Below are 15,884 nucleotides of genomic sequence, written 5' to 3' on the forward strand. Positions count from 1 at the left end.
CAGGGACTTGTGCAGAGCCACAAGGGCCCCCTGAGCCTCCTTTGCTCCAGGCTGAGCCCCTTTCCCAGCTCCCTCAGCCCCTCCTGGGGCTCCAGACCCTTCCCAGCTCCGTTCCCTGCCCTGGACACGCTCCAGCCCCTCCAGGGCTCTCCTGCACCAGCCACAACTGGAGCCAGCCCTCGAGGGGCCTCTCAGAGCCAGCACAGAGGGACAATCCCTGCCCTGCTCCTGCTGGACACACCGAGGCTGATCCAAGCCAGGATGTTTCCTCAGCAAAGGCAAGGAGAGAAAAAAAGGTAAGTGAAGAAACATGGTAAGGAGAAGTCAGGGAGAGGAGGGCCAAGGAATGATGAAGAGCAGGAAGGGCAGGAGAGAGCAACTCCGTGGTATAAACACAACTCATCCCTTTCCCCCTTCCAACTCCCACAGCTCTTACAGCCCTCCAGCCAAACCTCCCTAAGACTGAGCTTTCCAAGGTTCACACCTCTGGGCATAGATGAAACCTGCTCAGGAGATGGTGCTACACCCACCACAGAGCAATGATCTGAAGACAGAAGTTTCCTTTAGGGTCTGACTTGCCTTAACAGCAGCTCTGAGAGAACCTTTTCCTGATCTCAAGTCCAGACCTCCCTGAGACAGCTCGAGCTGCTCCCTCAGGTCCTGTCCCTGCTCACAGGGAGCAGAGATCAGTGCCTGACAATGACAGATATGAAATTTTGTACAATTTATAGCACAGGAGGAACAAGTTGCACAACCCACAGCTCATACTTGTGGATTAAACCCAACAATCTTAATTCATCCAGATGATTTCAGAAGCTGCTGTCACTTTGAAGGTGCTATCACCCCTGACTGTGGATCAGGATTCCTTTATTTCTCCATCTGGCTTGTTAAAAATAGGGATAATTTGCCTTGGCAGCAGTCTTGTGACTCCAACAGGAGATGGCTCGAGGGCCACTTGCTGCAGCAGCAAACCCAGTCCCCAGCAGGGCGTCGGGCCAGCTGGGGAGGCAGTGTGAGGAGCAAAGGCTCTCCCAGCTGGCACTGCAGTCAGCTCAGCTCCACTCCAGCACAGCATTCTCTGCGAGCTGGCAACTGCCAACATCTCCAAAACCAACTCTGCTTGCTAAAAATACATTTCTGGCTATTTACCTTCAGAGCTGAGACCTCAAAATGAAAACTGGCGTTCTAATGATGAATCCACAGCTTCATCAATCATTACCTTCTGAAACAACAAGCAAGAATTTATGGCAGTCACTTGGGTGCAGAAGTGTAACCTAAAGATATTTTACAGGAAAAATTAACTTGTCGATATTTCAACTATTCAAAACCACCCTATACCAAAGCACTTGCAATCAAACCTTCATTGGTCAAAAAAGCCTTCCTCAAAATCAGCAGTGAAGTTGTCAAATCTCCTGAAAAATACCACAGGCATTTACTGGTGCTTGAAGTGAAGAGAAAACCCAAAATGAACTTGCTGAGGTGAAGAGTTGGCTACTTGCAGAGGAAGGAATCTGAACTTTTGCCATAAAATTAACTTGTCCACCTTTGGGGAAAGAAAAGGGTAGTAACACTCAACCACCACTGACACCAGGAAAATGAATACATAGAACCAGAGAATGGTTTGGAAAGGACCTAAAACCCCCAGACCAAATGTCCAGCCTGGCTTTGGGCACTGCCAGGGATCCAGGGGCAGCCCCAGCTGCTCTGGCAATTCCATCCCAGCCCCTGCCCACCCTGCCAGGGAACAATTCCTGCCCAAGATCCCAAGATCCAGCCCTGCCCTCTGCCACTGGCAGCCATTCCCTGGCTCCTGGCCCTGCAGCCCTTGGCAATTGTCTCTCTCCAGCTTTCCTGGGGCTCCTTCAGGCCCTGCAAGGCCACCCTGAGCTCAGCCCAAAGCTTCTCCTGGCCAGGCTGAACAATGGCAGCTGGGCCAGCCTTTCCTGCCAGCAGAGCTGCTCCATCCCTCTGCTCATCCTGGAGCCTCCTCTGGGCTCTCTCCAGCAGCTCCAGCTGCTCCCTGGGCTGGGCCCAGGGCTGGGGCAGCTCTGCAGGTGGGGTCTCACCTCAGGGGGCTCAGGGCACAATCCCAATCCCTTTCCTGCTGCCCACGCTGGGGCAGGCCCAGCTCTCCCAGGGCTGCTCCATCTGCTCATCCCAGCCTGGATTGATCCCAGGGGTTGCCCCAACCCAAGTGCAGCACTCTGTACTTTCCTAATGCAGAAACAACAGAGGCACTGAACGTGCCAAGGATGATCTGCAGCATTTTCCAGGTGATATATTCAGTTCCCAAGCTGTGACCAGTCAGATCAGGCCCCATGGAGCACTTATTACATCAAATCCACTTTGCTTTCTCACAGAAATGAATAATTAAGTACCTGTAGATAAAAAACTACATGAACATGCCTCAGTTCTCATCTGATTAAATGCTGCTCCTGACAGTTTGAGAAGCCAAGCACTCAGCACTCCAAATGTTCAGCTGGACTGGTGCAGCTTTCAAGAAGGAAACCCCAAATTACACAAGAAAAAAAAAAATCCAGTAAAAAAATAAAAGCCACTTCCTATGTTTAAAGGAGAAAACAGCAGCAGCAAATAATCCTCAATTAAGTCCCCCAGCAAGAGATGCCCTTACACTCTACGCTGAAGAGGCCATTAACTTGCACACTTCCCTTTTTATTTGTATTCTCCAGCAAACATTATCCATGACAACTTTCAAGCTACAGGAGCTCTATACGGCAACAGCTCATGGCTTCCAACCCTGCTGAAGAATCTTACTAATTATTTCAGCTCTCAGTATTGAAATGAGGACAAATGAAGGAATAACACAACTATCAGGGCATATGTTTGTTCATGGCTCTTTTAATCATTGCTTGGACAGCTGAGAATTGGAATGCTTGAAGAGTAGGAATAAAGGGAAAAAAAAAACAACCAAGCAGCACCTCCTGTTCCTTCAAGACATGAACAAAAGAATTTTGAATTGGACCCAGCAGAAAAATCAACATCTTTCAATCCTGAGATCATTCCCTCAGCCTTCTGAAAGGTTCCTGTTTAAGAGTCCCAAATGAGGGCTTGCAGGGGCCTCCCAAAGCCTGGTTGCCAGCAGCCAGGACGGTGTCAGGGCACTGTTAAAATCCTCCAGGAACTGGAGGTACCAACTGGCAGAATCAGGTGGGAATGAGGCAAAGAAACTGGGGAGGAAATGCAACACCTTGGGACAACGTACACTAGAGTCTGTCAGGGAACACTGGGGACACACCTAAAAACCACCATGGAAAAGGGAAGCAAAACTTGCTGAAACACAGATTGGCACGGCAGAGCTGAAGCCAGAAATCCCAGAAGGTTTGGGTTGGAGGGACCTTAAAGCTCATCCCATTCCAGCCCTGCCATGGCAAGGACACTTCCCACTGTCTCAGGCTGCTCCCAGCCCCAATGTCCAGCCTGGCCTTGGGCACTGCCAGGGATCCAGGGGCAGCCCCAGCTGCTCTGGGCACCCTGGGCCAGTAGCCCAAGTCAGGCTACACAGAGGACTAAGTTTTGTGTTTTGCTCACCTACTGCAAAATCTGGCGAATCTTCTGTGAGTCTTTCTTTGAAATTCATTTCATTGCTGACAGTTCAGGAAGCTGTCAGACCACTTCTAAATAAAACATGCAGAATATTAAGACACATCCAAACACACCTGCCTGAACAGGCAAACACCACTTGTGGCTTCCCCCAAACCCTGGAGAGAACATTCCTAATAAATCCTGCAGGGATACAGGATGAAGGGCATGAAGCATCCTGCCCACACTGTTTCAGGCTGGTTTCCCTGAACACTAAAAAAGTTTTCATTAGATAGGTTTAGGTTTGATATTCCAGGGGACTGCACATGGGAATTCAATGGAGCCCTGGAAAACATTCTGTGTGCAGAAGAATTGATCTGCTTTAGAGAAGAGCAGATGCAGAGTATCAAGCCCCAGTAACACACAGAAATCATGTGTAAATTAAGCATTAGGGAAAAAAAAACCCACACAAAAAAATATCAACAAAAAGCCTGAGGGGGAATCACGGATGTTTCAAACAGGATCTCAGAGTTGCAAGTGAGATTTAATTTGGTTTCAATGCTAAGTTCAGTGTTTGAGACCCGTAACAAACTCAGACAAACCTCATTTTTTAAATGCTTCTCCCTAGACTGGACAGACTGAACAGATATACAGATCTAAGGGGAAAAAAAAAATGAGCCGTAACATTAAAATGTAACAGCCTGGCCAAAAATATGAGTAACCAGATCCACAGTGCCAGAGGTCAGAGATCCACCAGCACTGCTCCTGCCAGCTATTGAAAACCAGGAATAAAGGAGTCCTGCAAGGAGGCACTAAGCCAGCACCATCCCTAGGGACAAAGAACTTCACACATTTTTTCAGCTACCTTGCCAATAACTTCTCCACTGTATCCAACACTAACCACTGAATCAGGAAGGAATATAATGATTCTATAGCAACCAGCTGTGGAGATATTTTTCAAACGGAACAAACTGGATACAAATGCCAAATACTCTCCCAACAAATGTAGTCTATTCCTAGTGGGAGGAGAAAACTCTGTTCACTGCTGTGATCCAAAACACAGTGTAAATCTCAGTTCTGCACAGAACTCAGGAAGTTTAAAATAAATCTGATAACCAGGAGCAGACAAACAGACACCCAGGTGTGCACCATTTGTTACTCTGCCAGAACATCACTCCAGCAGCCTCTCTCCTCTGGAGCAGCATTTCCATGAGACTTTTCCACACTGGTTGCACTCCCCCCACCAAAAGGCCAACTTTCCTAATATTTCCATGTCCCTTGGAAGAGTTTATCAGGGAATCTTCTGGGGAGGTGAAGCAGTTACACAACACATCAGCCCTACAGTGGCACCTGCACATGAATCACACCAAGAGAGCCCTGGAGGGGCTGGAGCGTGTCTAGGGCAGGGAACGGAGCTGGGAAGGGGCTGGAGCCCCAGGAGGGGCTGAGGGAGCTGGGAAAGGGGCTCAGCCTGGAGCAAAGGAGGCTCAGGGGGCCCTTGTGACTCTGCACAAGTCGCTGGCAGGAGGGGACAGCCGTGGGGGTCGGGCTCTGCTGCCAGGGAACAGGGACAGGAGGAGAGGGAACGGCCTCAGGCTGGGCCAGGGGAGGCTCAGGGTGGACAGCAGCAGGAATTTGCCCATGGAAAGGGAGCTCAGGCCTTGGCAGGGGCTGCCCAGGGAGCTTTGCAGTGCCCATCCCTGGAGGTGCCCAAGGAAGGGCTGGATGTGGCACTCAGGGCTCTGGGCTGGGGACAAGGTGGGCATCAGGCACAGCTGGGACTCCATGGGCTGGGAGGGCTTTTCCAGCCCCAGGGATCCTGGGATTCTTTAATCTGGGTTCTGTAAACTCTCAGAACAATGCAATGATCTGGCTGGCCCCATGTTTAGATGAAGCCACTCCTGCTCTAGGTTTCCTGGTGTGCAGAACCATAAGAAGATCCAACCTCCTTGCTGTAGCCCAACAAGCACCTCAGCTGAAGCTCTTTTCTCAGCAGAACAAGAATGAGACACCCTGAGAATTCATGTGTGTGCTCTCCCCTAACTCAAATACAAAAGAGAAAACCTCAAGGTAACTTGTAAAAATAAGGAAAATCAAGCCTAATATTAGGTTCATGTACATCAGCCCAAGTGCATATCCTCAGAATGCTTATTTTAGAAGTCTACAAATCAAAAGAAAAGTGGAAAGCACCTATCTAGGTAACAGCTCTGCTTCCTTCTATCACAACAAGGCTTTGTTTCTATTTAAATCTTCATAGAATAAAGTTTTTAATCTTTAATGAGAGACAAAGCCAACCTAATGCAAGATAGAATTATTGGTAGAATGTATTCACCTGGTTTCATAATACTGTACAGGGATAACAACAGAACTCAACAGGTAAATAAATGTTTGAGATCACAGGATGGTTTGAGTTGAAAGGGGCCTTAAAGCTCATTCACTGCTCCCAGCCCCAATGTCCAGCCTGGCCTTGGGCACTGCCAGGGATCCAAGGGCAGCCCCAGCTGCTCTGGGCACCCTGTGCCAGGGCCTGCCCACCCTGCCAGGGAACAATTCCTGCCCAAGATCTCATTCCCCTTTGTCCTGTCACTCCATGCCCCTGCAGGGACTGCAAAATGCCTCAGCTGAGATGGATTCCATTTCTCTCCTTTGGTCAGTCCTGCTCACCTGGTGTTTTCCCATCTCTCCTACCCAGCTGCAGGGCCTGGCTCCTCGTGGGGATCTCAGCTCCTTCACAAAACTCCAGGAGAACTGGCACAGGGTGCCCAGAGCAGCTGGGGCTGCCCCTGGATCCCTGGCAGTGCCCAAGGCCAGGCTGGACACTGGGGCCGGGAGCACCTGGGACAGTGGGAGGTGTCCCTGCCGTGGCAGCCGTGGCTCTGGGTGGGCTTTGAAGTCCCTCCCAACCCATTCAGGGATTGCCAGAAAAGCCCCTGGTACAGAACCAGACACTGCTGGTGTCACATTAAACTCATTTTTCAGAGCAAAGCCAGCCAGAGAAGCTGCATCCTGCTGCATCCAGGCCACCTGCAACCTTCCACCCTTTTCTAGCCCTTGCATTTACTGCCTTTCCAAACCTCTCCAGCTAAAAGGTACCTCAGAGAGAAATTGCTCACAAGGGTCTCTGAGGAGGACTCAATGAACTTTTGTTTAATAAGAAATTATTTCCTTTTTTTTTTTTTCTCCCTTCTGAAGCTGGGAAAGGATGGTAAAGCACAATAAACCTGCCCACTAAAGGAAATTAAGCGTCACCAGAATTTCAGTGCTCGAGTTTCCTGAGTCTCATTTCAGTGCACAAAGCTGGACTGAGTCAGCATTTTTCATTCATAATGCTGGCAGGATTTTCAAGAGGGTGTTTTAAACACGAGGACTCAATTTCTGTCACTGGTTAGAACCTCCCAAGCAGAATGTCTCATTTTAACATAACAATTGGAGAGATTCAGCACGATTATATTCCCTGCATGCATGTAGTTGCTGCCCTGCCCCAGCTAGATTGTGCTTTGCTATCCCTAACAAACCCCAGGTGGTTTAATCCAGGATTGTATTAAAGTAATCCAGGGAAAGCCGGAACTTGGCATTAGCATAGCAGATCCTAGAAACTCTAGGAAAGCAACTCCAGCAGGATAGCCTGATTTCCTTGGAGCTACAGAATAACATTTTCCTGGTTGAAGCACATAGAGAGCAAGAAAAAATGCAACATTATTTCTGCTGCTTCACCTGATTCCTGACTGCAGCAACTTTATCATCCATCAAAAGATCCTCCCTGCCTCCTACTTCCACGGAAGTCCTTAAAACCCCTCAAGACACAATGGGCACAAGGATTATTATTCAGCCATCAGCAGAGCCCACCCAGCACCCAGTGCAGCTGAACAGAGAGCAGCCTGTGAGGCTGAGGTTCCAGCTAACATGTCATCCCTGGAACACGCTCAGCTCCGCGAGCCAAGCACCAGCACGAGCCAAGGCGCTGAAAGGTCAGAGCTCCAGTTCTTACCCTGCCTCCAAGCAAGTGGGGAGCACAGCAAGGAAAAAGCAATCCCACATATGCCTTACTCTTTTCAGTCCTGCAGTTCTCCTCCTTTCTCAGCAAAGTCTGTCACAAGAGACAGGCTGGAGCAGAGTGAAACCAGCTCAGATGCCACCATTTTGCCTGAGAAATTCTGAATTCTCCAGTTGAAACCGCAAGAGTTTGGCTGCAGCTTGACCAACAAGAACAGCACAAATCAGCACTGGAAAGAGCTGCCCAGGGAGCTTTGCAGTGCCCATCCCTGGAGGTGCCCAAGGAAGGGCTGGACGTGGCACTCAGGGCTCTGGGCTGGGGACAAGGTGGGCATCGGGCACAGCTGGGACTCCATGGGCTGGGAGGGCTTTTCCAGCACCAGGATCCTGGGATTCTGTGAAATCGTCATGTCTAAAGGCTCAGAGATCCCATCACATTTTGTAGTACAAAGACTGTATTCAAAAGTGTGATTAACAGCAAACTTCACCAGATTTCCTAAAATCACAGAATCATGTAATATCCTGAGCTGGAGGGACCCCCAGGGATCCCCCAGTGCCCCCCTGCTCTGCCCAGACCCCCCAACAAGCCCAGCCTGGGCATCCCTGGATGCTCCTGGAGCTCTGGCAGCCTCGGGGCCGTGCCCATTCCCTGGGGAGCCTGGGCAGTGCCAGCAGCCTCCGGGGAAAGAAGAGTCTTGCCCTAAAAGCCAACCTAAATCCCTGCTGGGCCAGCTGCAGCCGCTCCCTGCTGCTGTCCCAGCTCACCAGAGAGAACAACAGGAATGGGCACCACATGTTCATGGAGTGCTTCAGGGACAAGAGAGGCACTCAGGGGTTTGCTTCTAAATTCTAAAACTCTTTGGGTTAAATATCCCCAGTAGTTAATACAGATTAAGCTATTTTTTGAGCCATACAATAGCATTTGTCAGCAGTTCAGAGCAACATTGAGAGCACTTGACTGTAAAGGATGCAGCTTTTTCCCTCCTCACAAAGCAAAATTGTTCTGCTTGCATCATCTGCAGACAGCACGAGTTCGAAGCAATGCCCTCAGATTTAGATGCTGAGTTGAAAGAGCAGCACCAAACAATCCATGCCAGACAATCCTGCTAGACTGCAGCTGGAGAACTTCCTATTCCTGTGTCATAAGAGCTTTCCAGTCACCGCGCAGAGCTCTGGGATTTACGGGTCATCCTTAACTTCTGACTCTGCAAAAAGGATGACTAAACAACCTAAAAAAAGCACAGAACTGGTAAAGTGAAAATGCTGCACAAGTTTCAGCTCCATTCAGATTACTCTGATAACAGCTGTGATAAGGAAGCACATTCTGAGCATGGGTAACACCTTTCAGCAGGTTGGGGTCAGAGACCAGGAAGCACCAGCTGGGAGGATCCATCTGGTTCAGTCCCACGTTAATTAAGGATCTCCACAAGCCCAACATCCCCTTTTGTACCACCAAAGGCATCTGAAGGGCTCTGGGCCCATGGGAATTTCCAACCCTGAGACCCAATGGAACCAGGGATCCCTGAGCACAGCCAGCTGGAGCTGGTCAGTAATGCCTCCACAGCATCGAGTGCTACACCACCCAAAAAACAAACTGCATTTGCCTTCTGCCTCTGGCCATGTCATCATCATTTGACAACATTTCCTTGAAGCCACCTCATTTCTCAGCAAACTAGATTTCAGTCACATTTCTTAAAATCCATGCATTACGTTAAATAGCAGGTTGCTGTTTGCTCTTTAATGAGCAGGTTATATTAGTGTGGTTTGAAATAGAATGAGAATAGAACAGCAGAATATGCAGAAGTTTCCAAGTTGGATAATGGCTGTTTCCAAACTTCGTCCTTAAACGCTTCAAAAACCCACAACATCCTGCTGTGAGTCTCAGTATAGATGACCTTATGGGAAAACATATTTTAACACTTTTGCTTCATGCTTTGTTCATGCTTTGAACTCTTCCTCTGAATAGAAATTTTACAAACCAGAATTTTAAAAAATACATCTATAAAAAAGACAACTATAAGGAGCAGTTGGAAAAGAATGGGGGAAAGCCTTGTTACACACCTGCTTTTAAATTTACTTCCCTGAACACCTACAGTAACTTCATGCCACACTACTTTATTCCAAAAAAAAACTCTGCCCTCTTCTCTTTGATGTTTATTCTGTTGTTTGCAATTCAAGCCCACAATGATGAATAGAGGTGTTAGCAAGGAAGAAAATTTTTGAAGTATTTCAGATCTTTCTACAACCCAGTTCCAGTTACAAAGTTTTTCCTTGTTGGGATTGGCCCTTACAATCACCAACAGAACAAAACCCATGAACACAAAATACAAAGGGTAAGAGGGAGAGAACACCTGCCAGCCTTCAGATAATGCTGAAACTCAAGAGACCATTAAAATGAAGAAACACAGATGCAGGACAAAAGAGAGAAAAAAAGAACAGGTAAGAATGGGGATGGCTGCAGTCAGGGAGCTGGGAACGCAACCACAGGCACAGGCAGCAGCTGCAGCAAAGGTGCAGAGCAGAGAGCTGCCTCTAAAAAATCAAATTACACCAAATGTCCGTGCAAAACAGCCACCAGCCCCAGCCCTGAGTATCACAGCAGCCTGTCTGTCTGAGAGCCCTAGAGAAGTGAGTTCATCCAGCTGGGGCTCACATGTGACTCAAAGGAAAATGTCAGGATTTTTGCTCAAGAAATTCAATGATTACATCATCCCATTTGGTACATGACCAGATTACTGGCATTTTATTACAAAACACAGCTCTCTAGTTGTCAGCTTTTATGATTCTCTGTAAGAATTAACTGTACTTCCCCAAAATACCCTGAAGATTTATGAAGTTACTAGAACTTGCACTGGGTAACCGAGCTCCTGGCTGCACCTCCTCACCAAAAGCACAGGAATCCTCACAGAATCTGTCCACACCTGAAGGCCACGTGCAAAACTTACTTAAAAACCATTAAATACTGCACCTTGCAGTTCACAGGCCAGCCCATAACCTGGTGCCTGGGAATCTGAAATTGCAATGTAAATTAAAAAAAATGTATTTTTACAGTTAGAATAAAAGGCTTTATCACCATAAAGGCATGATGATTAACATAGTTCTACATTTAATTTGTGATTAACACAGAATTGGCTTGACTGTATCTTCAGTTTTCAGATCAGTCTTGTGAACACTTAAAAGCAGCAAGTTTCCAACACACAAGCAGAGGTGTTAAATTGTACCACAAAACAAAGACTTCCATCTAGAGAGCCCTCCCAAACTCCCCCTGACCTTCAGAAGCTGAATGTGCAGCTGCCTTTCTCCAGCCTCAGCTAGCTGGGCAGCTGAGGCTGTTCAGGCTGTACAGACACAGCTGAATTCCCTGCCCAGCAGCCAAGGTTGGATCTCCACAGTTCAGCTGGGAGGGCAAGGAACAAAAAGTCCGTGTGTGCTTGGCAGGAGGAGCATCAGGCCGAAAACAAGAGAGGTCTCTTCTCCTTCCCCCCAAGATGGGTGGGAGCTCTTCTGCAAACACACAATCAGACATCACTTAAACCTTTCTCTCACACACTGGTTCCAAGGACTCAAACAGAGAGACCTAAAGGTGCTGTCAGAAAAGACAAAAAGTTCTTGTTTCCCCAAAGCAGCTCTGCCATGGGCACCCTCTGGGTGTCAGGATTCCTGCAGGATTCCAGAGGGAGATTGGAAAACCTGGACTACCACTCCCAAAAGTACAGGATGGGTTGGGCTGGGAGGGAACTCAGAGCCCGCCCAGTGCCACCCCAGCCATGGCAGGGCCACCTCCCACTGTCCCAGGAGCTCCCAATGTCCAGCCTGGCCTTGGGCACTGCCAGGGATCCAGGGGCAGCCCCAGCTGCTCTGGCAATTCCATCCCAGCCCCTGCCCACCCTGCCAGGGAACAATTCCTGCCCAAGATCCCATCCAGCCCTGCCCTCTGGTAGTTCGGATTATTTCACAGGAATATTTAACTGCAGTAAATATTTACAGTTCTGTATGGAAGTAGAGAAAACCATGTGCTCCAGAGAAGGTTCATTCTGAGTCCTGCAGAGAGGTGCCAACCATCCCAGCTGGCTGCAAGGGAACCCTCCTTCAGGAATTACAGGTGTAAATCCAGGTGTTCTGTGTATTTTGAAAGTGTGTTAATAACTATTTCCTACAAACTGTGCATTTCTATGGAGCACATGAACCTGTACCTTGAGATGATACAAAGCCAAACCCTTGTCCAGTCATTTACAGCCAATTAGTCATGCCCAGGGCTGGATCCTTCAAAGACATGTGAATCCCCTTGGAAATCTGAAGGATCAAAACATGAAGGAAAACCTGAGCTTTTGAGACAAAGGGTCTTCAGTGGAATTATTTTAATAGTGTCATTAGGGTTTGCTAAATCTACATTATTAGTAGCAGTAGATTTCCCTGGAACGTGGAATATACCATCAGGCCTATGATTTTCCAGGACTGCCATCCCACAAAACCTTACTCTTACAAACCCATGGGATGGAGAGCTCTCACAACTGTGGGCACACACAGCCATGAGGGACAGTGCAGAGAAAGGGGTTTGGAAAGTGCTGTGGAAGAGAAGCACAGCAGAGACTGAGGTTTCAGACACTCATGATTATCTCACAATTCCAGACACGCATTTTACCACACAACTTATTGAAAAGTAGACTTCACAGGGAAAAAATGTCCACTTGGACACTAATTAATTCAATTACCTTAAAAACAACACATGAAAAAGTAAAATATAATATCCAACGCATGTAAGTGGTAAGAGAAAACCAAACCATGGATGTGCTATGTCAGTTAAGTTTTCTGTGTTTTGACTGATTGCAATGAAGGGAATGCTGTAAAAATGCACCCTTTGCATCAAAAATAGAATAATGTTTCTTCCTGGGAATGCCCAAGAATACCTCTCTTCACTCTTTCCCACTCAGAATTATTTAATTTCTATTAAACAGAAATTTTCTATTCTGGTCAAGAAGCTGATCCTCTGGAGAGGACAGACAATGCCCTGTTTGCATAGGAGAGATTAGTTTCTAATTACTACCAGTAATTAGTGCTTTCCTGCAGCTAAAGCTGGAATTTCTGTCAGGAACCTGACCACCTCCAGAGCTCCAGGGAGAGATTCATTCCAGACAGCTGGATCCACCAGACACCTCCACTGATGCCCTCCCAAACCTCCCAGCTTATGTTTGTTGTATGAGGGCCTGGCAAATACTGTTATAAATCCTTCCATCCGCAATTAAAATCCCAACACGTGCCTGTACTGTCAATGCCAGCCAAAAGTAACCAGTGCAATTGAGTGTATTCTTTTTAAATTATACAAAGTGCACTTTTAAAAGAGGGTAACTCCTTGTGCCACAAATCCCACAGAGGTTTTGGCACCTCACAGTGAGGTTTCCTGTGCACAAGTCATTCATCACCAGATCTCAGCCTGGACCCCATTTCTGATTGTCCACCACCCCACCCCCCAATTTCATGCTTGGCAAGTAAAAACAAAACCAAGTTGCTGTGGAGGGGGCATCCCAAGTTCAGCAGCTGTGTCCAACACAAGAGCAATGAGCACTCAAAGCTCCCAGCACACAACAGCAGCTGAGGCAGCCCTTGGGTTATTTTATGGTAAAAAGAAAGCAAAACCCCTCCCATCTCTTGGGCTCCAAGCAGGTCAACTCTGAGCAGCCCCCAGCTGAAACCAATCTGTGCCCCTCAAACCAATCTGCTGATGGTTCATTCTGCTCTGGTACTTCACACAGCACAGGGAAGTGTTTGTGGCTGCAACTCCTGATTCCAGAATCCCAGACTGGGACCTTAAAGCTCATCCCATCCCACCCCTGTCATGGCAGGGACACCTCCCACTGTCCCAGGCTGCTCCCAGCCCCAATGTCCAGCCTGGCCTTGGGCACTGCCAGGGATCCAGGGGCAGCCCCAGCTGCTCTGGGCAATTCCATCCCAGCCCCTGCCCACCCTGCCAGGGAATGGTTTCTTAGAGAAAACTTCCTCCCCACTGATCTCCCCATTCCTCAACCCATTGCTTGTATTTTCCTATAATTTTTTTCTTTATTCTTCTAGTCCTCTTTTTCCTGATGTTATCCTACTAAAAGCTAAAATTACAATCCCTGATTACAGTACAAAAGACACACCATAAAAGGCTATAGAACGTCACGATTTAGAAATATTTCATTGCTAGATTCACATTCTTTCCTCAATCCAAATCCATCCTAATTGCACGATTAGAGGCATTAAGGAAAGGCCAAACAGCAGCGAGAGACAGAGTAAGCACTGCAGGTCATGGCTCTGAGACCCCAATTCTTACTTTATCTAAGAACCAGGACTTAAAGGAAAATTACCAAGCAAACAGTTACTCTGCAAAGGATCTTATGTGGAAAGAAAGACAGTGGGATATCAGAGAGGGAACACAGGAGCTGAAAGAATGGAGTGTGGTTTATGAAGCAGCAAGCGCAGGGTGCAGCCCACTCAGCTCCAGGGCAGCCTCAGACACTGGAGAAACTGTTCGGAAACCGCTCGTCTGCACGAAACATGACCCCTGTCAGGCTGCCAAAATCAGGGACAGCAATCCAGGGCTGAACACACAGGCTGGACTGCCTCAGCCTGCTAGGATTTACAGTGATGGCTGCACAGCCTGAGCTCTGAGCAAACAGAAAATGCAGCTGTTTTCTCTGCCTGTGCTTGGGATGCAGTCAGGATACCTGGTCAGCATCCATGGGCAGGTATCCCCCTCCCGCAGCTGGGAGTGGGCATGCAGAGAGAGGCAAGACTCCTCCTCCCACACCTCAGACAGGGCTCTGCAGGTGCAGTGGGAAAATTTTAACAGAAAGAAGAGAATTTGGTATCAATTTGCTGGTATAAACTATCACAGAAATCATGGAATGTCCTGCCCTGGAAGGGATCCCCCAGTGCCCCCCTGCCCTGCCCAGCTCCCCCAACAAGCCCAGCCTGGGCATCCCTGGATGCTCCTGGAGCTCTGGCAGCCTCGGGGCCGTGCCCATTCCCTGGGGAGCCTGGGCAGTGCCAGCAGCCTCTGGGGAAAGAAGAGCCTTGCCCTAAAAGCCAACCTAAATCCCTGCTGGGCCAGCTGCAGCCGCTCCCTGGGTCCTAAGGAAGTCTCCTGTGTGAGAACATCACCAGGTCCTATACAGTAAGGGAAGCTACAGGTGACTACAAGAGGTAAAAGAAAGAAGGGAAGACCGTGTGGAGTAACACTCACCAGAGCCATCAACTCCCAAAATACAGTTTGCCTCTTCAATTTAAGAAAATGCATCCATTTGGGGCTTGACTCCAATATGCAATCAGTTAATATCCACAGCTAATGCCTTAAGTTTCTATTGCCATATAAGCACTAAACAAAAAGCACTTTGGAACTGGGCAGTGGGAAGAGGTAGAGGAGGACAGAGTGTTTTTTGTTTTAACGAGGGCCATGCTATCCCACCTGGAATGCCGGCTGGTTTACAAATAGGAACCATTCACTAAACAATACTCTCTGATAAGCTATGGAAGTGTTTCCCCTTCGTGCAGCAGAGAAAGATAGAAGTCACAGAAAATTTTGTTTTCTACAGGCGAAGCCCATATTTCACCCCAAATAAAGCAGCAGCTGAACCAGAACAAAAGATATCCACAGGGAATATCATCCACAACCTTGTCTGCTCATCCGAGGCAGAGGCACACGCAGGGACACAACCCTATCCATGGACTGGCTTCCTTTTCCTGACGCCCCGACATTATTCCCTCGTTCCTCTGGTGCCCTTTGCCAAGCCATAAGGGACGGCACTCCCAAAGGATGGCGTTCCTAAGGAATGGCATTCCCAAGGGAGGGCACTCCTCAGGGATGGCATTCCTAGTGAATGGCTCTCCTCATTTCCCTCGCTCAGGGTGCAGCGGGTGCGGGGAGCAGCGGCCGGAGGCAGCGGGACCAAGGTGATTTAAGCTGCAGAATCCCCGCGGCGGTACCGCCACACGCTCCGCTAACAGGAGCGGGACAAGGCAGCCGGCCCCAGCAAAGGGCGCAGCATCACTCACCGCCCGCCCTGGCTACCGAGGGAGGCGAGGAGGAAGACCCGGGCCCTGGCACCGCGACACGCCCGGGCACCGTGAGGGGCTGAGGCGGCGCTGCCCCCCCGCCGGCCTGAGCTGAACCGCCGCCGCTCGCAGCCCGCGCCCCCCGCTGCCCCCGTCTCTCCGGGCCGTACCTCATGTCTGTGCAGGCCCTACTCACAGCCCCGGCCGCGGCCAGGGGACCGAGGGGCCGGAGGGGCCGGAGCGGCGCCCGCAGCCGCCTCCGCCGGACGCGCCATCGCCGCCCTCGCCCCGTCTGAGGGGAGGGGGGAGGAGCCCCTCGC

At 49.1% G+C, this 15,884-nt stretch overlaps 1 protein-coding gene across 3 annotated transcripts in view; it reads right to left on the reverse strand.

Annotated features, from left to right (window-relative positions):
* The window catches only part of ITSN1 (intersectin 1), a 96,123-nt gene extending 80,261 nt beyond the window's left edge, over positions 1–15,862 (reverse strand). For all 3 annotated transcript variants that reach the window (XM_088052202.1, XM_014255622.2, XM_088052200.1), the window contains exon 1: positions 15,735–15,862. The gene's annotated coding sequence lies outside the window, so the exon portion shown is untranslated. The remainder of the gene's footprint in view (positions 1–15,734) is intronic.
* Between the last annotated feature and the right edge of the window lie 22 nt (positions 15,863–15,884).

This window comes from Pseudopodoces humilis, chromosome 2 (genome assembly GCF_049639895.1).
Source record: "Pseudopodoces humilis isolate 2021_Gansu_Grassland_sample_001 chromosome 2, ASM4963989v1, whole genome shotgun sequence".
NCBI classification, from domain to species: domain Eukaryota; kingdom Metazoa; phylum Chordata; class Aves; order Passeriformes; family Paridae; genus Pseudopodoces; species Pseudopodoces humilis.